The sequence below is a fragment of the Aethalodelphis obliquidens genome, unplaced genomic scaffold (genome assembly GCF_003676395.1).
Source record: "Aethalodelphis obliquidens isolate GAN/ISIS:26980383/991018 unplaced genomic scaffold, ASM367639v1 scaffold55, whole genome shotgun sequence".
Taxonomy (NCBI): Eukaryota; Metazoa; Chordata; class Mammalia; order Artiodactyla; family Delphinidae; genus Aethalodelphis; species Aethalodelphis obliquidens.
This window is the reverse complement of record NW_020837999.1, coordinates 5,855,343-5,880,267: the sequence shown is the minus strand read 5'-3', so window position 1 is coordinate 5,880,267 and position 24,925 is coordinate 5,855,343. Positions and strand designations below refer to the sequence as shown.

Sequence of the window (24,925 nt, the reverse complement as noted above, 5' to 3'; positions counted from 1 at the left end):
TACTTAACCCAGGGGCTCACTTTCCTCATTCGTAAAATGGAGCTGATAATAGTAGGCTGTTGTGAAGACTAAATGAGTCAGTAGCCGTAGAGCCTCTTGGAGCCACGCCTGGCCATAGATGTGTGCCCTTATTATTTGACCCCAAAGGAATAGGCTGGCCAAAGAAACGCCCTCGACTTCTTAGCTAATGATGATTTTGTTTGCCTTTTCAGAATCTGGGATGGTTCTGGAGTCATGACTGATTCTTTAGGTCTCCTTTAAAAGGCATTTATTTTCTCCTTTCTCTATAGTTTTCCTGTAGTAAGGAGACTCTTACTGCACTCATCATTCTTTTTCAAAGCAACCCTTTCAGAATTAAAACACGTACAGGCAACACTCAGAAGCAGCAGTATGAGGGCGTGGATACAGCCTTTCCACCCCCCGTGGATCTCATATCACTGGGCAGAGTGGGACATGAGCCTCCATCCTTCCCCCACACCAAACTGTCTTTTTGTTCCTTCCCTCTCTCCCTTCTTTCCTTCTGCCAATGCATTTAATGAGCTCCTAGTATGGGTCAGTTCCTTCCCAGGCACTGCATACATAGTCACGAATGATGCAGATATGGTAAAGCTACTTACTTCCCGTAGGGAGAAGGCAGATAGTAAACAGGTGCACAAACAAAGAAGCCAAGATATGCTGTTGGTGCTAGAAAGCAAACAGTCCGCATGGCCTCTGAGGAGGTGACTTTGACCTGAGGTTGGAGGGATGACAAGGGTCCAGTTGTGCGCAGGTGGCAGGAACAGCAGGGTGAAGGCCCGGAGTGGGAAAGAGCTTGGCATAATCTAGGAGAGAGCTGGAGCCCAAGAGCGCTGGAGGTGAAGCAGGGTTCAGGCCAGGCAGCTCTGGTGGTATGAGTATAGAGGGCAGAGGGTGGAGAAGCAGAGAAAGGACCCCGAGGAGCACAGGCACCCTCCTCTCCACCCTCGTTGTTATCGCATTTGTCCAAGCCCTCAGACTGCTCTCTAGTTTTCCTTCCTTCAGTTCATCTTCTAAAATCTAAATGGGGTCATGCTCCCCCTGCCCAGCCTGTCTTTGGCTCTTCGTCACTTGCGTGATCATCGCAACTCCTTAGCAAGGGGGACAAATCGCTTCTGAGCTGTTGGTCTCTGCTCTCACCCTAGCCTCGTCTCCCACCACCACCCCTGTTGCCACATTTCTTCAAATTCTCCCGAGCCTCCTGCTGTCTCACACTGCCATTCTTTGGCACGTGCTGTTCCACCTGCCTGGAATGTCTTCTCACCTCTTCCCTTGGTCCGTTCACAGGGAAACTCCTTGTCCTTCCAGCCTCCTCTGGGAGGTCTTCTGTGACTGTCAGTCCTCTGCCTGCAGACCTCCCTGAATCCACTTCTTTCTCTTCTGAGCTCTCATGGAGCCAATAACCTACCATCACAGCCCTTGTTGACTACATTGTAATTACTTGTTTTCTTTGAAAAATTAAAAGAATACAGAAAAGCACAAAGAATCATATATATATATGATATATTTATATGTTAAAATCCTAACCCCTATCTCAAAACATGACCTTAGTTGGACACAGCATTTTTGCAGATGTAATTAGGTAAGATGAGGTCATACTGGAGTAAAGTGGGTCCATAATCCAATATGGCTGGTTTCCTTATGAAAAGGGGAAATCTGGACATAGAGGTAGACTTGCACAGAGGGAAGGCAATGAAGGGGCATTTAGAGAAGATGGCCGTTGACAAGCCAAGGAGAGCGGCCTGGAACAGATCCTTCCTTCACAGCTTTCAGAAGGAAAGCTGTTGGTTCAGAAGGAACCAACCCTGCCAACACCTTGATTTCAGATTTCTAGTCTCCAGAGCTGTGAGGCAATACATTCCTGTTGTTTAAGCCACCCAGCCTGCGGTACTTTGTCACGGTAGCCCCAGGAGACTCATGTACCCCTCTTGCTTCACACCACTCCCACCCCTCAGCTGGTCTCATCCTTTCTATCTCCAGAATATATCCCGCATCTATCCACTTCTGTCCATTTCATGGCTAGGTCACCATCACCCCTCACCTGGATTACTGCACAGCTTCCTAACCAGGCTCTCTGATTCTACTCTTCCCTCTTTATAGCGTCTTCTCCCCACACGAGCCCCCCCTCCCCACAGCTTCCCAATGCCTGGAAAGTATTGAATAAAAATACCCGACAAGTGCTTCCATCAGCTGGCTCTGCCTCCATCTCTAATCTCATCCTGTAACCCCTTCTCACTCGCTGTGCCCTGGACACACCTACTTCAGAGCTGTCCACCCCTCAGGACCTCGTTTGTCCCTCTGGTACATTTTCTCTCAGATCTTGGCGTGGCCGACTGCTTCCTAACGTGCAGAGTTCCACACAAAGGCATTTCCACTCACTTGTAACCACAGGTGTTACCTCAACACGAAGCCTTTCTTGACCAAGTCATCTAAGAAGCCTAGCCCCCATCAACCTCTAGCACACCATCCTGTCTTATGGCCTTGGTAGTTCTTCCCACTCTAAAGTTTCGGAGTCACACGTGATGCTCTTGTCACTGTAGTGTATGCATTTATGGACTCTCTTCCTGCTCTGGAAAATAAGTTCAGTGAGAACTGGGCCCTTGCCTGTCTTATTCTGTGTAGATACTCAGAGTCGGGAATGTCCCTGAATGAATGAATGAAGTCATGCTGGTTAACCCAAGGGTCCTAAAAGAAAAGAGATCTTGAAAAAAAATGTAAATTAGTCAACCGAGGTCATTGGAGAGAGAGCAGGGGCAATGAAAGACATAGAAAAGAGGCCATCAGTCACATCTGTGGCCAGACTTTGATGACAATTATCCACCATTTAGCCCACCATCCAGACGGATCTTCCAGCCAAGTAACTCATTTAAGGAGGAAATAATGATCAAGAAACTCCCATATCACTGAAAGCAGAAGGGAGTGGGGAGTGTGCTTTATCAACTCCTAAATAATCATCTACCTTCCTTTTGCTCAGTTACAGAGAGCTCATTGTGGCTGGGACTTTCTGATAACAAGGGATCCTTTCCTAATTACTATATGCTCTATTTCAGGTTCACCAGAAAGAAAATTAAAAAGCTCCATTTCACTCCAGGTTCGAATGAGTCAATCTTTCAATCAATCAAGTATTAATTAAGCTATGCTAGGAAATACAGAGGAGGAAAACGACACCTTCTCTCTACTCAAAGATGAATGTGGGGAAAATAATTAGAGAATAATTTAAGAACAATTAAAGGAGTTTAAAAGGGTTTTCTTCCAGGCTTTCTTTGACTTTCTGTTATGGATGGCCTAACATGTCTAGACACTTTATTCTCCTTTACTCTTTCTCCCGCCCTCTTCCCTCTCTCTTCTCCATTCTCTTCCCTAATTACATTGTCTCCAAAGGGTCCATGTCATAGACTCTGACAATAATTAGTCGCTTTCAGTCACTCTTAGGATTAAACACTAAAAATCGTGTCTCTCCGATACTCTGAAAATTCCAGCTGTGCTAAATGTGATCTAATGCAATACCCCCAGCCTGTTAGCAAGTTACAGACTTCCTCATGTTTATGTCCCTATATCATCATGATAACTTCCTGATTTTTCTCCTAAACCAGAAAACATGCACCAAGAGTTTTGCCTCCTTGGGGATATATGTACACATATAGCTGATTCACTTTGTTATAAAGCAGAAACTAACACACCATTGTAAAGCAATTATACTCCATTAAAGATGTTAAAAAAATGATATAGTAAGATGAAAACAAAATAAAGCAAAGTTATCCCTCAAAAAAAAAAAAAAAAGAATTTTGCCTCCTTCGCTAACACTGGCGTGGAGTCTGGGCAACATCCACTTAAGCACCTTGAGTTTAGTTTTCTCTTCTGTAAACAGAGATATGAGCACCCTTCTCTGAGGGCGAGGTGTTTTATCCACTGTGCTACATCATTTTATTCTTTCTCCCCAGAACAGTGTCTGGCAGAAAGTGGGCTGGCAATAAGTATTTGTTGAATGGATGAATGAATGAATGAGTGCGTGAGTGAGTGAATGACGCGTGTAAAGACAATGTGTGTAAAGTGTGTAGGCTAAGTACACTTTACACAGTGGGGGCCTTAAAATTGCCTTGAAAACCATATAACACCCTATTTGTTATTATACTACTCATATTGTGTGAAAGACAAAAGCATCCATTCATTACAGAATTCATAAGCAGAGTCTGATCAACTTTTCTGTGAACCGGTGGGAGTGAGTCAGCCAATCCTAGGAATCAGGGCAGACTCATTTGCCTTCCCCCTGCTTTCTTGCTAATTTTATTTCCATTCATTCTCAGCTGCTGCCCCTCTTTCAGCCCTCCTGACCTCCAGGATCTAGTTTCTTAGGGATGCCTTGTTCTGTCCATCACTATCAACTTTCTTCTCTTCATTTCAGCTAGAATGCTCACTTGTTTTCCTTTGACTGGCCTCTTTTGACATAGATACCTCAGGAGGCCAAAGCCTCAAAAACAGAGGCTTGGCATAATATCTTATCACCTTTCACAGGAACAGGGAATGATCTGTTGAATCCAAAAGCCACCATTTGTTGTGTTCTTACTAAGTGCGCAACTCTGCATGTGTAATCAAGGCTCTACAGACATTGCCTCCTTCAGCAATTAAGGAGGCGGGTCTTTTAATCCTCATTATACAGATGAGGAAACCAAGCCTATCAGAGACTAAGTAATTTGCCCAAGGCCATAGAGCTACTAAAGTGCAAAAGACCCTGCTGTAACTGCTATGCTCTAGAACTGCCATTCTCTGGACAGACGCTGAGGACTTCTCTCTTCTAGGACGGAGGGGTATTCACCAATCATTCATCTGTCAAGCATTTGATAGCCTGCCATGTGTGCCACACCCTATGGATATACTCTTGATGGACTAAAACACCTTCTGTGAGCTCACATTTTAATAGGACCAAAAATGCAAGAAGAGAAGGGCGATATGTCACGTATGACAGTGGGTGCTGGGGACCCAAAGGCATAAAACTCCTTAGAGTACTCACTGGCAGCCCAGGAGCTATATCCAACCCATAGGCACTTCTCTTTTCCCTTTTTTTTTTTCCTCCTCTGATTTCATATAAAATTCTCAATCTTTAGCGAGTCCTAAAATTTGGTCACACTAACCTCCCACATAGCTATAATCTGCTGGAGCTTTAGAAAGACCGATGTTCCCCCAACCTGTACCCCAGTCCCCACCCTGCCGGCTTCACCCAGTCCTGACACCTACCTGGTCCCTGGAGGCATATTAAGCCTGTAGCCCCTGGACCACACCCTCCCTCCAGAATAGGGACGACATTACCTATTCTTTGTGCTGTCCTCCATGAAGGGGAGAACCACGCAGGGGGCTTGAAAAAGAGATGAGGACAAAAGACAAAAGGCAAGCCTTACTTTCCAGTTGTCACCTCCAGTTTAATGGATTGATCCTGGTCTCTGGCTAATTAGATAAATAATAAGGATGAGGGATGTTTGCAAGAGGAATTAATGCATAGCATAATGTCCCAAGCAGAATACAAAAGGCTGGCAGAGGGGTGCAGTGGAAAGAATATTAAGAGGACCCAGTTCTAGTCCCAGTTCAGTTGTCCTCCAAGCCTCTGACCTTGGGCAAATCAGTTAAGCTTCCTGAGCCCTTTTCTCATTTGAGAAGTGAGGCTATTAGCCATCTCAGTTATCTCTCAAGATTGTTGTGAAGAACAGACAAGACCTGTGAGAAAACATCGAGAAGGGAAAATTGCAATCTAAATGCAAGCAGTGGCATATTAGAGGATCGTGTTAAAGCTGAATTACAGCTAAAATTAGAACCCTGACTTCTCTTACCGATGCAGCCCTCTGCCCTAAACCTTCTCCTCTGACCCACTGCCACCATCCCCACCTCCACCCGCCCCAGGTCCTTTATGAATCATAGTCATTAAGGGCTACGTTTTCAATTTGGAAAGTTTGCAGGCACACACTCTGACACCACTCAGGCTTGTGTTTGCCGTCTGTATATATCCAGTCTGACCACATCCTGGTATTAGTGCTAATAAAACCTGTAGTCATGGTTACAGTGACATACCTGGGTTATACTGTTCTTATTTTCACTCTTCGAAACTATTTGGTAAAAGATTTTGGAGCCAATTTTCATAGGTGTGGTAAAGCACTGAGGCAAGTTTTACTTTTGGAAAGTGTGAGTTGAGGCTCTGAGGTCATCTTCGAGTTAGAAGCAGTAGGGGAGGGATGGTGCCTTCTCTGGTCCCCAGATAAAGGGGACAGTTTGTGGCTGACTCCAATAATTGATGTTTAAGTCTTCCAATGTCATATCTGCTTAGAAGGAAGGTGTGTTTTTTTAAAAAGCAAGAAGATGACAAAGCACTTGTGTGATTCAGGGCCTCCCACAGGTGGTAATTAAAAAATAGATTCAATTTAAAGGTGTATCATTCTCTTTAATATTAGAGAAGAGAACTGAGAATTTGGCAGACTTTGCAGTGATAACCGAATGACTGACTTATTTTCCTCAGTGGTGGCAGGGGAGAGGTTTATGGGCTGGAATAGTTGAAAACCAATGGGGTGGCAAAAATATACAATTATGCAACTCAAAAGCAATACAGATACGGTTTTATTTTCCTTTCCATTTCCTCCCTTCATTTAATGTTAACAAAGGCTCAGGGCAATTAAACGCCGAAAGCTACCTTACTGCAATATTAAGGCTTAAAATATAAAGGCCAAATCATGGAGTGAGCAAAAATATTCTCATTCCAATCATAACTCACCCCTGCGGAATGCACAGTGTGGAATATTTCAGGTTCATCAGACTTCGGGTCACAGGCTCCATCCAGAGGGCGGGCACAGAGTTGATGTTGCTGGAGAATGAACCTTCACTTTCTGTGTGTGTGCGTTTACATCTGTATCCCTAACGTTGCAGGTAGATGTTTTTTTTTACAGTTTTGATAAATAACTGTTGGTGAATGCAGAGGACATATATGAGTGTGCTAAAATACTTATCGAGCCCCCACTCAGGCAAGTAGCACCCCCTTTTTGCCTCAGTACCCTATTTCTTTTTTTGCGGTACGCGGGCCTCTCACTGCTGTGGCCTCTCCCGTCGCGGAGCACAGGCTCCGGACGCGCAGGCTCAGCGGCCATGGCTCACGGGCCCAGCCGCTCCGCGGCATGTGGGATCTTCCCGGACCGGGGCACGAACCCGCGTCCCCTGCATCGGCAGGTGGACTCTCAACCACTGCGCCACCAGGGAAGCCCCAGTACCCTATTTCTTTGATACAGATGATATTTGCTCAGTCTCATCAAATGCAGCTTTAGGTGCTTCTGTGCAAATAGACTGTTACCTGTAAGACCCTGTTCTAGAGAAATTCTGCAACTGCCACTGGCTTCACCTCATCCCTGATGCCCTCAACTTGCCTGCCTTTGCCCCCAAATATCTTATCTTCCTCTCCACCCCTGAAATGACCTTCCCAAAGGAGGCTGCAGGTGTTGCCCATGAGTGATTTGGGAGTATGGATGGAAGAAACTGCTGGAGACTGTGGGCTAGGGGTGTTCCCCATAGATACCAAAGTGTACGCGCACACACACACACACACACACACACACACACACACACACACACACACACACACACACACACACACACACGCTCTTCCCTCAGCCCCACCCCATCACTCCTCCCCATCTACCACCCCTGCTCCATTCTTGCCTGGAGGCCTCAAAGCTTTATGAAAGACTCTCTGGAAAGCACATGGGGCCACTGGGAGGTGGGGGGATGGTGGGAAAGGCCAGGGAATTCTGATCTTGTCTCCCAGCTCTCTACCTGTGGCCTCAGGCCTGGACCACCTGCAGGCTCTGTAGTCTTGAAGAAATAGGACATTGGGTGGGAACACTTTGATAGAGCAAAACGGTCAGGATGTATGGTCCTGCCCCTGCTCGGTGGAAGGCAGGAGAGAGTCCTGGAGATGGGAGTTGGCTTGGAGCAGCCAGAGAAGGGGCTTGGGGTGCCCTGAGAGGGGTAGGCAGCTCTGCTTCTCAGTGGACAGCCTATGGAGCTCCAGGCCTCCAGTTCTGGCTTTGACATTTATCTGGTTTTATTTGTTTACACACTTGTAGATTTTCATGAGCTGAATTCTTGGCTAAAATATAGCCTGGAGTGCAGGGGAAGTTCATAGTGGTGTGAGAAGCCAGTTCAAATTCTCACCAGTGACTTACTCAGTATGCGTCCTCGGGAAGGTCATTCAGTTGCCTTGGGCCTCAGCTTCTTCATCTCCAAAATGGGGGAAATCTGGGAAGAGACACAAGAAAATGACAGATAGCATTCTTGCCTCTACCGAAGGGCATCGGGGGCAGGGCTGGGAGGGGCTTGGCTTTCCTCTCAGTCCTTTGGTACAGTTCTGAAGGTCTGACTGTATGCAGGTACTTTCCAAAGTCAACAACCAACTGGAAGTGAGTACCTGCCTGGCAGGGAGGGTCCTTGTGTCAAAGCAACAGTGCCTGTGAATGTGCTCCTAGGCTGTTAGGAACCGTACAAAACTGAGGGTCATAACGGGTATTACACCAGGTGGATGTAGGGACATGGCAACAAACAACACTCCTCAGTTCTGCCAGGTAGTCACAGTGGCCTGAAATTCTTAGAAAATTGGCTCCCACGCTGGGAGGTCTTCCTACCTCCAACCCAGAATGGATGGATGGACCCCACCCTTATCCCACCCCAACCTTCGAGGTTCTTGCACCTGGCTCTGCAGCGGTTCTGGGCAACCTGCATCTTCCATGTGCCCAAATGACTTCAGATTTCCAAGGGCTAGCCCAGCATGTCAACCCTGCCAGGCAAGTTCTGATGAGCACGTTCCATCCTTTGCCAGGAGGCAGTGGGGCCATGCTGCTTGGTGTGAACAGAGGGGCAGAGCCTGCATGAGTGGCTGCCCTCTGATGGACCCCCGGGGGCAGGGGTGGGGACATTTGTATAGAACACGTGAGAGCCTCCCTTAGGTTGTTTACTGGGTCACTATAATAAAAACAATGCTGCAAGCATACTGTTCTTTATACATGAAGAGGCTAATAGTACTAATAGCAATGATGTGCATCAATGAAATATGCCATTCCGATTATTTTTCCAGTAGTTGCTTATGGATTTCACTTCAAGAAATGTTAGTTAATAACTATCTGCTGTGTGATCAACATGGTGCTGAGGGAAACAAAGAAGGTTATGATCTACTTCCCATCCTAGGAGAGTTTCTTAATGAAACTTAGAACACAGTAAGTCCTGACAGGTGACAGTGCAGGTCCCTGAATCTCCAAGCCTCAGGTTCCCCATCTCAGATGGGAAGATAATAATCCCACGGACTCCACTCACCACCCAGTGTTGTTGTAAAAGTCAAATAATACATACATGAGATTCTTTATAGACTGATAATGCTCCTCACAGTTTAATTTTCAAAAATAATACAAGCAATTAAAGGCTAAGGTAAATATCAGGAAGTGCCAAAGTCATGCACGGTTAGAAAGGAGAGGGATCAATGTTGGCCTAGGTTTTTGTTTTTTTAATTTAGTTTTATTTATTTTTGGCTGTGTTGGGTCTTCGTTGCTGAGCACGGGCTTTCTCTAGTTGCGGCGAGCGGGGGCTACTCTTCGTTGCGGTGCACAGGCTTCTCATTGCAGTGGCTTCTCTTGTTGTGGAGCATGGGCTCTAGGCGCATGGGCTTCAGTAGTTGTGGCTTGTGGGCTCAGTAGTTGTGGCTCGCAGGCTCTAGAGCACAGGCTCAGTAGTTGTGGCACACGGGCTTGGTTGCTCTGCGGCATGTGGGATCTTCCTGGACCAGGGCTCGAACCTGTGTCCCCTGCTTGGCAGGCAGATTCTTAGCCACTGCACCACCAGGGAAGCCTGGCTTAAGTTTTAAGGGAGAGGCCGCCTGGAGGAGATAGAGGTTGGGTGCCCCCCCCCTCCCCGTGCTGGGTATTGTCACATGGACGGTTAGACATTTGGGTGGGAGAAGGGAAGCTGGGCTGAGCTGGGTAGGATGGGAAAGCAAAGAGTAGAGGTCCAGAGGCCAGCACATACAGAGTTTGAGACTGGGAAGGCAGTGAAGAAACCTCCTGAGGAAGAGTGGGAAATTAGGTGGTACCGGCAAGGCTGGTGAGATTTCAGGGGGTTGGGAAGGCTCAACATAGCTTTGCTGTACAGTAATGGGCCCCAGGGAAGCCCTGAAAGTTGGTGAGCAGAAGACAGGTAGCAGCGTCAATGTTTCAGAGGCTACATTCTCTTACCTGATCCCTCTTGTAATTCGAAGTATGCCTTGGCCAGAGCAGGATTAAGCCCCACCCTGGGCTCATGGGCAGTCTGCCCTAACTAGCCAGGCTCAGTAATCACAAATACTACAATTAAAAAAAAAAAAAACCCTTTTATTAATAGCGTACTTTCTCCCTTAGACAAAATCGGATTATGAACTGAAATGACATATGACCAAACCAATCAGAAGGAACCTGCTATTTATCTCCTGATCCCTTGGGAAGGGAGGCAGGGGGGAAAAAAACCCTGATGCAATCACTTCTCCAGTCTAAATGGGCTTGCGTTTATTTATGATTGGGGAAAGTCCTAGCAAAGACCCTGCACTTAATAACTCGTTTTAATTTTTTAACAGCTTCTGCAAACATTTCTTCATCAAATCCACTGTAATGTGAGGAGGGAAGGGATTTCTTGCCCTATTTCACAGATGAATAAACTAAAGAACAGAAATGGGTGTTCAAAGTTTGTTTAAAATTGCAAAGCTGGTCAGTGACCAAGGGCAGACTGGGTCCTAGTTTTCCCATTTCCCAGAGTGATACTCTCCTTACTCCAGTCACTCCTAAAAAGCAGCAAGAGAGGAGCAAACAATGGCAACCAGTCACTTTTCCAGTTTACAAAGCTTTCCATTTCTCAGACTCCCTGAGATTTGTGGTCCCTCCTGCTTTAGGGCCTCAGGGAAGCTTCTTTATCTGAAACTCCCAACTCTCTCCCAATCCTATCCCAATCCCACTCCTGGTCTCTATGCATTTAGTCTCTGCTGAAATATCATCCCCCTTGGGAAACTTTCTGAGACCTCATTATGTTTAGAGCCCCTGTCCTGTGCCCCATCACTGTCCCTGTACTATTACCATAGCCCTCAACCCACTTTAGGTTCATTTTATTTAATCATCTTTCTTCCATTCCCAGTAGGGCATCCAGGGACCTGTTTTGTTCTTGGAAAGTATTTGCTGAATTAATGAATGACCATACTTAGAGACGAGGAAACTGAGGTTCACTGAAATTAAATGAGTTGCCCAAGGTCTCACAGCTGATCGTGGAAGATGGGGCAGTTCTACCCCTAAATATGCAGTGCTCATTCCACTCTGCTACCCTGGTTTCTGGGTTCTCACCCAGCATTGTGGCCAGATAGAAGATACTCAGGAAAAGAAAAAATCTACCAATTGGAATTTCAGTATTCTGGGTTTGGAGAATTCATTCAGCTTGGGCTCAGAGTGTGCTCAGATGCCAGATATTCTGGGGCATTCCAGACTGCAAGCACACTCTGCAGGCCTCTTTTGGGGACTAGCTACCTTTGAATCTCCAGTGAGGCTGTCAGTGCCAAGAAACAGAGATGACAGCAGTGAGACCTGACTTCCAAAGATCACTGGCCTCAAATGGATATGGACCTTTGCCTCACGGGGTGCCATATTGAATATTATGATTATTTCACTTGAAAGTGAGGTTATCGCCACGTTTTTGGAAAGCCCCAATTGGCTGTGTTCCTAACATATTTTGGTGTCATGAATTGATAGCATTCCATCTGGTAATTTTCAGATGCCAAGCCGACTGAGTAGAGAACGTGTGTGTGGCATTCAGCATCTCACTGTCTCACTGTCATTACTGCAAAAAGCTCTCCCTGTTTATTTTCCAGAGGGAGGAACTCTTTGCTGGCTTTTTTCTTCCTTCCCTGAACCTGGGTTGTTGACACAATTGAGTCCAAGGAGGCCAGGAACCGCCCTCTCCCCTCTCTGCAGCACAGCAGCGCACAGTTCAATTCGGTGCACATTAGTTGAGAACCTACTATGTGCGCAAGGAACTTCTCTCTTTTCTAGGGCTCTCCCAGCTAATGCTGCCTAACAAGATGTAGAAACCTGCCAACTACCTGGGTAAGGGATTCCACACTGAACTAAAGATGTAGACTGTGAAGTCAAGGAATTTATTTTTTGTTTGGGAAATGGATGAGCACAGGGGAACTATGAAGCATGACTAGTTAAGTGTCCCAGGGGACACTTATGCCAACAAATGGTTATGGGAGCAGCACAGAGGAAGCTGTTAATTCCATGGAGGAATCTAGGCAAGGCTTCAAGGAGGCTGTGATTTGACTTGGCACCTGCAGGGAGAATGGAACGATCAAATGCAGTGAGGATGAGAATGAAGAGATTCCAGACTGCTCAAGGAAGCACAGCTGGCTCAGAGAAGGAATCCAATCAAGGTGGCCTAGGCACCGGGCCAAGATCTGGGGACTTCGAATCTCCCATTGTTACCATGGCAACAAGCAGCTCACTCCTGCTTGGCCCTCTCCCAGCCAACTGCTCTAATCCATGGCATTCCAGTGGCCTGAGGAGAAGGGCTGCTACTGGGAGACCTTCTCTCCCTCCTTACCTTCTTACTTATTATGACTTGAATGTTCAGGGACAGGGCAGGGTGTAACTGATGATACGCTGGGCCAAGGACCTTCAGGGGATGTTTTTCATGTTTAACCATGTTTAACCAAGCAGATTATTGTGTAAGAAAATTTGAGTGGATAGTGAGTTTTCTGCCTCCTTCCCTCTCAACTCCAAACATGCTTTATTCCTTTGTATGTTCTTAAATTTGGTGATAATCCTGAATTCAAATCTGGGGCTACAAAGGTAACCAAAGCCGGTTCCAGTTGGCACAAGTTCAAAGGGATCTCTCTCTCATACATACATACACACACACACTTAGCCTACCCATGTAATAATACTGGTAACATTTAGCCCAAGGTTGGTAGAAATCAAATGAGATTTTTGTGCAAGAAGGGCAAACCTAGACCACAGGTTGCAAGCTGGAAGCCCCTGAGTTAGATGTGACCAGTGAAGAGAGGTTGTTTGAACCACAGATTCCAGCACAGCTGGTCCTGCCCTTATTCCCACACCACCTGTGTTACTCTTTCGGGCGGATCAGCTTGGGTCAAAGGTTGCCCCTCCCGCATTCACTAGCTGTCTGACCTTGGAAAGTCCCTTTACCCCTCTGTGCCTCAGTTTCCTCAAATATAAAAGAAGAATCAGAAGAGATTCTGTCATTGAATTGTTATGGAAATCAGATGAGTTAAATCATCTGTATCATGTCGTTAAAGCAGCACATGGCACAGAGTAAGTGTTCCATAAATGTTAGCTTTATCTGTCAGGCCTCGTGGGTGTTGAGCTCGTGAGCCCTGCTATGATCCAGCGGTGGGGAGCTCAAGGATGCAGAAGGGACCACAGTGATTGACGACTGCTGTGTGTAGCATGGCAAGACGCTTTGGTTATCTCAGGCAGAGCCAGTGAGGAATGCTCTGGCCTATAGAACTGCAGCAGAGATTGACCTGTGTACTGTACTGCCCCCACCAGATAGGGTAAGAGAAAGGAAAATTTAGTGGCCTGGGGCTTTTTCTGCAATCATGGGTTACATAGAGATCATCATGGTTGAACATTTCTGTCCCTCTCTCCTACATTACCTCCTTGACAACGGGTGAAAGATACTGTTGGATACTTGTGCTGTCTTACTATTGTATTCTTATGGTAAGATGCTGTTCATGTCTGCTTTCCCACTTGACTATAGACTGTTTTGAGAGTTTTTTCCTCTAGGAATCCCCCATGCCTAGTTCATTGTTGGCACATAGTAGATGCTCAATAAATGCTTGTCCATTTGATTAGTGAACTGACTGAATGGTTATGGGATGGAAAAGACCCAGAGTTGAGAGTGCCTTTGTGAGGCTGTATATTACCTCCTGCAGGCTGGGGTGCCCACATTTTCATTCCTGGGAGACTGAGCCCTCATATCTCCACAAGCTTTGCATTGGCCTCTGCAGGACCAGGTCACGGGTGCTCTAACAGGGTAGGGTTACAGCGGTGAATGGGGACCAGGACTGGGGCCTGTGCAGAACAAGAAGGCCTTGCTTTCACAGTTGGGGTAGGAACCCAAAGCAGCAGCTTATGGCTTAGGTAAGTTGCTCAGAGCCTGGGGAGCTGGCTGAGCAGGGATGAAGCAGGTGTCAGGGATGCTGAGAGTCACACCACACAGAGCCTGGGTGGTGGGTGAAGAGAGGGTGGCACCAGCAAGCAGAGATCCCAGGACAGACTCTAATCCCAGGGGGGAGGCTGTTTCTTCCACCTCTGGATGAGGGGGCAGGACTACGGCTAAGGGCTGGCAGGTTCCTAGGCATAGGCAGTAGGCCCCTGCAGGTGGGATCTGTGCCTGTCTTTGTTTTTTAAATTCCCCACGGCCTCCAGTATAGTGTCTGGCACACACAAAGACATTTAAGAAATGTGTATGAATAAAATGCAGCCAGAGCCACGCTGGGACAGCTCCTGCCTTCTAAAGCAAGGCCAGCAGGGCTCCTAAGAGTTTTTACAGTTCTCCTTTTGTAGAGAGGTGCTGAACGTGAACCAGTCTCACTGAAGACCCCTGAGAAAGAGGAGTGAGGATTAGCAACTGGGGAGAGTCTAGACCTTTCTCTGAGGCTACTGATTCTTGTCCCTGCTGGTGAGGTGAATTGCCCCAGATACCGGATAGCCATGAGCTAGGAGTCTTGAAGTAACAACACAACCTTGAGAGGAAATGGAGAACGTACAGTTTGGTAAAGTGGTTTAGCAGTTCATTCCAGTTCTGCTTCAGGATCCCAGGCACCTCTGCAGACTCCTCACCTGGGTGTGGGGAGATGTCTTCACAGTCCCCCCCGTCTCCCCACCCTTCTTCCCCCTCTTCTCTTGTCTTCTCGTGTACGCAAGCGTGTTCAGATGTAGAGAGAACAACAGAAGCCCTTCTAGGCTTTTTCTAATTTCCTTCCCCTCGTGCCTGGGCCACAGCTTTTTTGAGAAAGCAAGCGTATGAGTTGAGTTCCAGGCATTGGAGTTCCGTAACAGTGTGACAGGGGCTGGAAGTTCCATCGGCAGAAGCACATTAACCTGTGTTTAATGAGCAGCTACTGTGTGCCAGACGCTGGGCTCTGGGAATGATGAGGTGGTGTTGCCAAAGGGAGGATGGGGGAGGGTCAAGCCTTACCAAGGGGCACAAAGGCTCATTTATTTATAAATGAAATAACAACTTTGACTTAGATTTTGTCTCCTCTGTTAAGTCTGTCACCTAGAGCCGGGCTAAGTGCACTTCCTCCCTGTTGTGACACCTATCATAACATTGATGACACTGTATTATAATTGCCTCTTTATCCATCCACCAAAGTAGACTGTAAGCTCCCAAGATATTGAACAGCTTCTGATTCATCATTGGTGGCAGCTGCAGAATTTCTTTGTAGGAGAGGCTTACAGATAATACTCTGGAGCCAGAGGAAGAGAACTTTGCTCTTGGTAGAAACCTTAGTTTTCCTCTTCTGTAAAATAGGTATCGTAGTTGAACTGTCATGAGGGTTAAGGGAGAAGTATGTGACTTTCTTAATGCAGTGCCCGGCACACATAAGGTCCTCCATAAATGTTGCTGGTGTTATCTGTTGCTTACTACTCAGCTACACCAAGAAGGATTTATAGTTTACCCAAATATTATCTATCTCAAGCATCCAAATAACTCTGCATCTCTAGGACCACAAGAAGCCAGGTTTAATATCTTTCCTTAAAGCATAAGATTAAAGGCAAGAAATAAGGGACCAGGCGTGGGAAAGCATGCCACTTACTATGCACTTTATCCTCAAGAAAGGAAAGTGAATTTATAAATATGTTGATTAAAATGTGGGAGAAGAGAAAACAGTTTGGTCGTTCCTCAAAAAGTTAAACATAGAGTTACCCTATGATCCAGCAATTCCACTGCTGGGTATCTACCCAAAACAATTGAAAATAGGTACTCAGACAAACCCTTGTACCTGCATGTTCACAGCAGCACTATTCACAATAGCCAAAAGGTAGAAACAACCCAAGTGTCTGTCAACAGATGAATAGGTAAACAAATGGTGGTACATACACACGATGGAATATTATTCCGCCATGAAAAAGCACAAAGCACCAATAAATGCTAAAACATGAATGAACCTTGAAAACATTATGCTAAATGAAAGAAGCCAGACACAAAAGGGCATACATTGTATGGTTCCATTTATAAGAAATATCAGAATAGATAAATCCATAAATGCAGATTGGTAGTTGCCACGGGCTGGGAAGAGGGAGCAATAGGAGGTAACTGCTTACTGGGCGTGGGGGTTTATTTTGCAACGATGAAAGTATTTTGGAAGTAGATAGAGGTGGTGGTTCTACAGCATCATGAATGTACTAGATTCCACTGAATTTTTCACAGTAAAATGGTTAATTTTATGTAATGTGAATTTCACCTCAATAAAAAAAGTGGGAGGAGATAACACAAAATTTCTTGAAAGCTGATTGATGGTTAAATGGAAAAGAATGGTGTAGTTTCCATTATTAATGGTTTGAGAAGTATAACATCACTGATTATCTTTTTAGTGTGTATTTATTCATTCACTCCAATACCAAATGTCAAATGACCACATACCTCCGTGGTTGAAGTATTCCTTATTGAAGGAATAATATTTTTTAAACCACTGAAGACTTATTCCTGGAAAATGTCAGTCAGGAGCATCAGACCTTCTTCCCTGTGTGTCACAGGCTCTGTGACTGTATCCCTTCCTCTTGTCCCAGACAGGGAGGGGGAAATGTAGTATCTCTGTCTGGAAATGAGATATTCTTTCCACATCCAGCCGTGGAAACCTGTGCCGTCCATCCATTGAAAACACAGTAAACATCAGCTCTTTCCTCAGAGGGGTCAATAATGTCTCGGTGCAAAACTACAAAGAACACAGTAGTTGGAAATCAGCAAGCGCCCTGAGGCACCCGGCGCATCATTGCTGTTTTCCTGAACCAGAGAAGGCTTCGGGCCAAATATCCCACAGGGCAGGGTCTGAGTTTCTAATTTGGAAACCAGGAGAGCTCTGAGCAAGCAGGTCATGTCTGGGTGGTGTGCTGTGCCAATGTGCTCCCCTCTCCCAGGGGAGGTCTCATTATGGGATGGGGTGGGTCACCCACGTAATGAGTCTGGAGGTTTTAATCTAGGCCATGGCCAGGTTGCACTGGCCACTGCTATTCAGCCGACTGTGGGCCTTGGGCAAGAGCAGGGGGATGTTTCAGGTCAGGAACGGAAGGTGGAGTGAGGGAGGGGAGGGTGGGAGCCACCAGTCACTTACAAGAAGGGAGTTTGACAGATGGGGTGGGTCTGCAGGGCTGGCCCTGAGAGTGGTGTGTTCTCTTCCAGCCTTGCCGCTTCTCCCCAGCATGATGTTGAGTAAACCACTGTGATGTGCTCGTAAGGCAACCTGGTGGGTGGCTGGGAGGCAGCAGTGGCTGTCATTTTCGTGTGCCTCAAATTCTTAGCACCACTATTCAGCAAATAGCTACGGAGAGCCTAGTGTGCACACTATAGATTCATGGGAGTAAGAAAAGTTGGATGGACATTTGTTTGCTCCCGGTCCCTGATCACTGGGAAGGTCACTTTGACCCCAGCGTTAGTTCCTGGGTGATTTCGGGCTCGTGTGCCTGAGTGGCTCTCTGGAACGTCAGGCTACGGTGGGACTTTTACAGCAGAAGGGCTTTTGAAAGCCGGCACCTTGTCCCATTGGTGGAGCTGCATAGGAACCTAAGATTATAAGCGTAGAAAGGGCACAGCCTCAGGATCTTCCTCAGGTTGGGGTGGGAAAAGCAGGCTCCGGACTCGCACGCAGCTTTTCTCTTCTCTTATTTAAGGTGGCCGCAGTCACACGTCATTTAGGTTAAGACCCAGCATGTGCACCGTGTGCCATTCTGTTCCCATTAACAGTAAAGCTAATTGAATGTCCCAGTTTCCCCTGCCTCTTTCTCCGTCCCCAACCCCCAGCCTCCATACACATCTCTAAACCTGTGTACCCCCAGCTTTTCCTTCTCAGGACAATTTGAAGACTAAAAGAACTATAACATACAACTATCCTTATTGCTATTACATTTTTTCCCCCCTTCTCTTCTGCCAGTTTTCTCTTATGACTTGCCTGGAAAACGAAAAGAAATTGCTGATGGGCTTTCCTTAAGCCTCTCCGGCTTGAAATTAGGATTGTATCTGAGGAGAATAAAAGTCTACTGAAAAACAACCTAACAGGAAGGAGTTATAGACAGTTAAGAGCAAGGGCAAGTCTGCAATGACTTACAAACACAATCTTCAATTTTGACCAAGAAACACGGCTATGATTCGGTTTTCCTTCATTTCTTAGCAACAAATGCCATGGAGCAGTTTGCTTACAGACGTGGGAGGAGGTCTCTTCCCAGGGCCAGGATTTGGTTCGGACACTGCCATAAGCCCCTTGGGAGCTGCCCTAAGAAAGGAATCTTGTGTTTGTGTGAAGTTCGTTTTGGAACTCAGCTACCCTTGCCCGGTCTCCACTAAGGGGCCACTGACGTCCCCAGGTGGTGCTCTGTTCAGATGGTTCGGGCTGATGTGGGAGAAATGTCAGAAACCTGAGCCGGTCGATGGCCCTGGGGATTGCCCATCCAAAAATTTGCTGTAGATTTTCCTTTTGCTGCTTGGAGAGGGCAAGTCTGTCTGTCACGGTTTTATCTCTTACTGTGCCTGTGATAAGTCTCACGAGCTCCTATGATTCGCTTAGAGCCTTTCTTATCGAATGGTCCGTTGAATATCATATTTGATGTGTAATGCTGACCCACCCACTGGTCTGGAAACAGTCTTCACGATAAGTTTCATGAAACCCTCAACAGGCTTTAGTTCATGAAGGCACCCAGTGCTGTTTTCCTTCTTGAGGGATCTCTGGGAATTCTTGAGAACAGTTTAAGGGTTGACATCGAGGAAACAGAAGGGATGGCAGTGGTATGGAGATTGTTGTAAAGGAGGAGATCTGCCCACATCTCCTGAAGGTCTGCTCTGGGTCATCCCCAGAGACCACTCGGGGAAGATTCAGCCTTCAAGTGGGATCTTCTCGCTTTTCCTTTCTGCCAGCACTTGAGCGCCTGCGTGTGTCCCTGTGTGTGAGGCACAGAAGGTCCAGGTGATAGAAAGTCCAGAGAGTGTTCGCTATTCCTGAACTTGGATTCTGGCCCGTCCATTAACCAGCTGTTGACCCGGGCACACACTTCCCTCCCTGAACCTTGGGTTGCTCATCTGTGGAGTGAGAGGGAGAGGGGCTGGCTCATCTCTAAAGTATCTTTCCATCTGAAGTCTCTGTGTCTGTGGTTATTTCCTTTTCTTCATTCAACAACCAGCCCCTACAGGGAGTCTGTTTACTTGAAAGTTTGGATGTTGGCGTAAAACTTGAGCTTCACTGGGTTGGAATATGTCAGGCTTCTCTGGCTGGGAGAAGACACAGAGACATCTAAGCCATCAAAAGATGCCCAGATTCAGGGCCACTACTGGTTCAACTAGCACATTGGTGAGGATTAGGAAAAAAGTGTCCCCTGTGGGTGGACTTGGCTGCAAAGGGGGTGGGTCTGTGGCTTAGCAAGTGGAATCTTGACTGCTTTCAGCCCCATGAGCTCCCAGGAGCCCTTGTGCACCACGCAACCTGCATACGCTTTAGGAGAGCATTTGCTTCTTTGGTCTCTGACCACATTAGGTAAGGAGTTAAAAGAGAAGTGGCCAGAATAGATGCATGTCATTGCTCTGATGGAAGGAGACTTTTATAATTACTGCCTTAAAATATTTCATGCATTTAAAAAGCTGCAAGTCTGGGCCTAAGATGCTGCCCAGATCCTGCACCTACACAGTCCATCTGATTTGGTAGCTTCAAGAGGAAAGACTAGTACTACTAGTAAAAACCCCTTACATTTTTATAGAGCCTTACAATTTATGTAGCACATTAAATGTACTTTCTTTTTCAATTTGATTCTGATTCTGACTATTGCCCTGGTGAGATATAATTATCTCCATTTTAAATATAAGGGAAATGAAGCTGAGAGATTCAAAGACTTGTTCAAGGGCAGCTAGTAAGTGGTCAAAGCAAGAATTGAACCCATGTCTGTCTAGTTCCAAGTTCAAGGTTTTTTTCTTCCACACCAGGACACATAAGATCCTGATCTGGGCATTGGCAGCCAGACCTAAAGGACCACTCTATAGCGGTTTAGAATTAGTCTGAGAAAGTTGTCCTTGTTTTAATGAAGGTAGGACTCTCCCACACAGGTGCCATGACTGGATTTGGGGTATGAGTTCCGGAGGTGTCTCTGCAGACTTCACAATTCAACTACAGTATGCATTTCTCACACGGGGGAGTGATTCTTGGGGATTTACTTGTTCGGTTAAATGCATCTGTACCACCTGTGTGCCATTTTAGGGTTCTTGCCAACATTTTAGGTATCACCGTGCAAGGCATCTGGGGAAAACCTTGGGAGTCTAGAGAGAGTCATCTGGAAGTCACTGTGTGGTATGAAAATAATACCTGTAGGCCATTACTGACAAATCCAAGACTCTTCAGGGTCAAGTGGTCTCACTGACAGTGTAATCAGGCCTCTTTAGCTTCCTTCGACACTGCTTTTCTGTACAGCATCTGAGATAGTTACGTTGGAGCAGCCTCTGCCTCTCCTTGGGCTCCAGACTTGTGTGCCCGCTGCCTCCCATACATCTCCACCTGGACATCCCCTGAGTACATCCAACTTAAATGTGTCTAACATGTTCATCGTTTTCTTCAAAAATCTGCTTCCCAAGCCCACTCCTCCCCTAGTTCATGTGGTTTCCATTACAAGCATCACGGTGCATCTCCCCATCCCCAGCTCAACACCTTATAATCCTCTGTTCCACTCATTCCTCCTTTGCCACGTTCACTTGGTCACCAGGTACCTTTGACTCTACTTCCTAAACACCACTAAAGTCCATGCCCTTTTCTCAGTTCCCTCTGCCATGATCTTAGTTGAGGTCTTCCTTATCTCTGTTCTCATCTCTCCAAGTCCGCCTCCATCTGGCCATCAGTTCTCTCTCCAAACACAAATCTGACCGTACTGTTTCCCTGTTGAAAAAATGACTTCCCACTGCTACAGGAAAGAGCTCACCATTCTTTGTACAGTAGTGTAATCCCCATTACTTGCAATTCCCCCAACCTGCCATTGAATTTGCAGATACTCTTTCCTCTGTCTGGAATACCCTTTTCCTGGGAATGCCTAATCATTTTCAAAACCTGCTCATCCGTCATTTCTGCAGATAATTCCTGGGGGATTTATTCACTCCCTCCTTTGGATTGTTTTAGTGTCCCATAGCTATTGCTATGATGATGTGTATTATTCTGAGCTGTAGTTTGTTCCTCTGTCTCATTTACCAGATTTCATGTCCTCAAATGCAGAAACTGTATCATGATAATTGGACTCCAAGGTCCCGGCATACTGCCTGGCACACAGTGGGTACAGTAACTGTTGAATGAATGGATGGGATGGAGGTACGTCCCTGTTTGATGAAATCAGTGACTGTGCTTGTCGAGTGTTCATTACTCTCTTGGGGTTAGTCTTCAGGGAAGAGGACAGAAAAGATCCTTTCTTTATTCCACAGGCTAAATATTAACAAAGTTTGAAGGCTGGAGAAACACTTGTTTTGCAATACATTTCTTTCCTAAAATTGTATCTGGGGTGGGGATGGGGAGCCAGAATTTCAGATGAAATGAAGGACTTGATCAGATTTTTTTTAATACAGCTGCCTCCCCAGCCCAGCACAGGCGAAAGGTAGACACATCAGACCAGGAGGTTGATGGTGACATCCTTGCTGAATTCTCTAGGCGGAAGTTGCAAACCATTTGTACAGGGTTAGGAACAACCTAGCGTCAGTGCTGTCTTCCAGTCCTGTTCCTTGTAACTCAAGGCTCTCCCGTTATCCAACAGGACTTCAGAATGAGGGTCCCTTCAGATTAGGTGCAGGTTCTTATGACCTTCAGCTGAGTGAATGAAAGGCAACAGCCTTGGAAGGAAAGTGCTTCTCAGATGCTCAAGTGTACCACCCTTCCTGATTCAGCAGATTCTGTGGAGCAGTCCTGCAAGGCAGCTAGCATGTGGGCTGCCACTGTTCCCTAAGAAATTAGGGCAGTGCCTGTCTGCTTCAGTTTCCCTTTCGGTTAGGCAGGGCTGGTGTTCCCACTAGCTAGTGTCCATAGCTTAACTCTACTATAATGTATTCCTGTGAAACTCTTCAAAATACTAGGGAAACTCACTGTGTCCTCCATTTTACGTTCATGGGCAGGGTGAGGGACTGGGTGTGGGACTGTTGAGAGAGGTAAAGAAGTTAGCAAGCGGTCTGTGTCAAGGCAGATCCCCCCAGAGGCTCGGGGAAGAGGAGACAGGTTCCCATTCCAGCCCTGGCTCCAGGCCATATTTTCGCGGTGGCCAGTTTCTTAGACCCCTTGAAAATTTGGCTTCACCTAGGATAATTTAGAAACCTCTGAGCCTGGGGTGATTTTTGGAGGGTCTCAGGTCTTGACTTTTTGTGTTAGCAAACTGAATGTCCCTCTGTCCCTTTCAAGCCGCTCCTGCAGGCAGCTGTTGTCAACGGGAGTCGGAGAACTCCACCCCAAACCCCACTAGGAACCCATGTGGACTCAGCCCAGAAGCAGAAGTAAGGCTGCCAGGAATCCTCGCAAAGCAGGGGGACACTGGAAGTGAAGTTAAGAAGGGGCAAGAGGCTGTTTGGAAACAATCCTTAAATTTCACTTATCTAGGGGGCTAGTCTCAATCTTCTGAAGAAAGGAGGGAGTGGGAAGCCCCCTTGCAAACGGAGGGCCGCTCAGAAAGTGTTTTAAAACACACACACACAACAACCACAAAAAATCTTGAGACTCACCCTTGAGTCCACTGGAGGGCTTCCTGCAGGCGTGGTCGCTCGGGGGTCCGCCGGGTGCTGCCCGTGCACCAGCGATCGGGCGCAGGGACGAGGTCCCGGTGTCTCGCTGGAAGCCCCTGCGGGTCCTGCGCGGGCCAGGCCCAGGTGGAGGGTCAGCGGGGGCCGCCCTGCGCTGCGCGTACCTGCCTCCGGCTTTGAGAAAGGCGCCCTCTGTGTTCCCTGCCCTCCCGCTGGCCGACGCCTCGCATTTTTGAGGTTTCACTCCAACTCCGTCCTGCCCCTGATGTCAGAGGCTCGACTTCCTGAATCAGACTCGCTCCTTCTCCCGCTCCCTGGGCTCGGCCCAAACTCGCCACCCTGGGGCCCGCGGAGGACGGCTGCCCTTGGACTTGGGCGCACACGGCCCAGACTCGCCCTCCCTCCCACCCCGACTTCCCGCCAGTTACCCCCTCCCTGCCCCGCCCTTAAGTGTCGGTGCCCTGTCGGTCCCGGAACACGCCTCCTGCAGGACACAGCTGCTCAGGAGCCTGCGGAACCAGTCCCAGTCGCTTTCACGGAGGCACCAAAGTTCCCAGGGATCTGAGACCTAATTCGGGGAAAAGTGGGCTTAAGTGAAAATAGCCCAGCCCTTCCTAATGGAGCAGCCTTCTTGGGAAGGGGGTGGGAGGTGTTGGAGAGGGAGGCCATGGGGCAGATTGGGTGAAGGCTCCAGTGCCTTATCTGGACAAAGGACGTGATGGGCTCCCCTGGTCAGCACGGTGTGTTTGGTGGGGTGCACGCAACACCTTGGAAAAGTCTCTGCACTGCTTACCAAAGGCAATAAGAAACAGTGTGCTCCAGCAGGAGCTGTCAGAAGCAGAGATGGAGGGGAAAACTGCCTTGACAAAGTTCTCAAAGGTGCTTCCCCTCTCATCCTCAGTTGCCCTCTATCCACTTTTTATTCAGAGCTGGTGGGTCTGGAGTCCAGCACCTGGAAAGCTAGGAAATGAAAGAGCTGCACCAGTGTGGGATGGAGGACTCCAGACACAAAGCTTCTGATTACCCATGGCAGGGAGCTCAGTGTCTCCCAGGTAGTGTGTGTGTGGGGGGAGGGTGGGTTGACGACAGAACCTGGCCCTGGAGTGTCTAGGGGCCTCCTCAGAGGTCCTCCCATGACGTGGACCTGAGATGCTGCCCTCTTGACTATTTTTGCCAGGTGCCCAGGTGCCAGGTGCTGAGCCGTGTCTTGCCCACCAGCCCCTGTGCTTGAGTGCTGGTGTCCTTTGGCCTCTGCGTGTGGGTGTTAAAATGACTAGTGCAGCCAACTGTTTCGAGTGAGGAATAAGAGATCTGTTTCTGTTAGCGATGGAGAAACCAAATGGCTCTGAGTTGAACCAAAGAGAAAACCCAGCCCTCCAGTCAGAAATGCCAAAGATGATTAAGGAAAGAGAGAAAAGGAAGTTCTCCTCCAATGGAAGGAAATTAGATGAGACCTTCTTCCCAGAAACCCAGGTGGAGAAAACTTAGTCTGGATTTGAACAAGAGGGGAAAGGTGGGTCCCAGAAGCAGGTGGGCTAACAGGTGGTCAGGTAGGGCCAGCAGAGATTGGAAGATTGGGCTGAGGAGATTGCTTAGAAGTGTCCAGATGAGGGGCTTCCCTTAGTCGATGTGCTAACCAAGATGGGAGATGCTCAATCTGTAACCACATTTTGAGCTTACAACTGTCTACCTACATAGAGTTGGTTCCTCTGACACTCTCGGAGTTTAAAGCCAGAGTCTAACAGAGCCCTGAGCAAGGGATGGGGTAGGGGCAGGGGGCAAAGTGAGGCCTTGAATGCTGGCCTGAGGATTTGGGAGTGGAGATTTCCTTTCATGCTAAGGACACTTGACACTGTGCCAGGAGCTTTGCCCATAACATATCATTCAGCCTTTCACAACACAGCTATGA

General features: G+C 47.3%; 1 protein-coding gene across 4 annotated transcripts in view; it reads right to left on the bottom strand.

The window, feature by feature from the left end:
* KIAA0040 (KIAA0040 ortholog) overlaps nt 1–23,399 on the bottom strand; it is a 32,643-nt gene extending 9,244 nt beyond the window's left edge. The window contains exons 1-2 of one of the 4 annotated variants that reach the window (XM_027086251.1): nt 22,999–23,399; nt 8,197–8,280 (exon numbers count right to left, since the gene is read on the bottom strand). The gene's annotated coding sequence lies outside the window, so the exon portion shown is untranslated. Of the gene's footprint in view, nt 1–5,616; nt 5,831–8,196; nt 8,281–22,998 lie in introns of those variants that run through there. The other 3 variants (XM_027086250.1, XM_027086252.1, XM_027086253.1) reach the window with 3 other exon arrangements.
* Between the last annotated feature and the right edge of the window lie 1,526 nt (nt 23,400–24,925).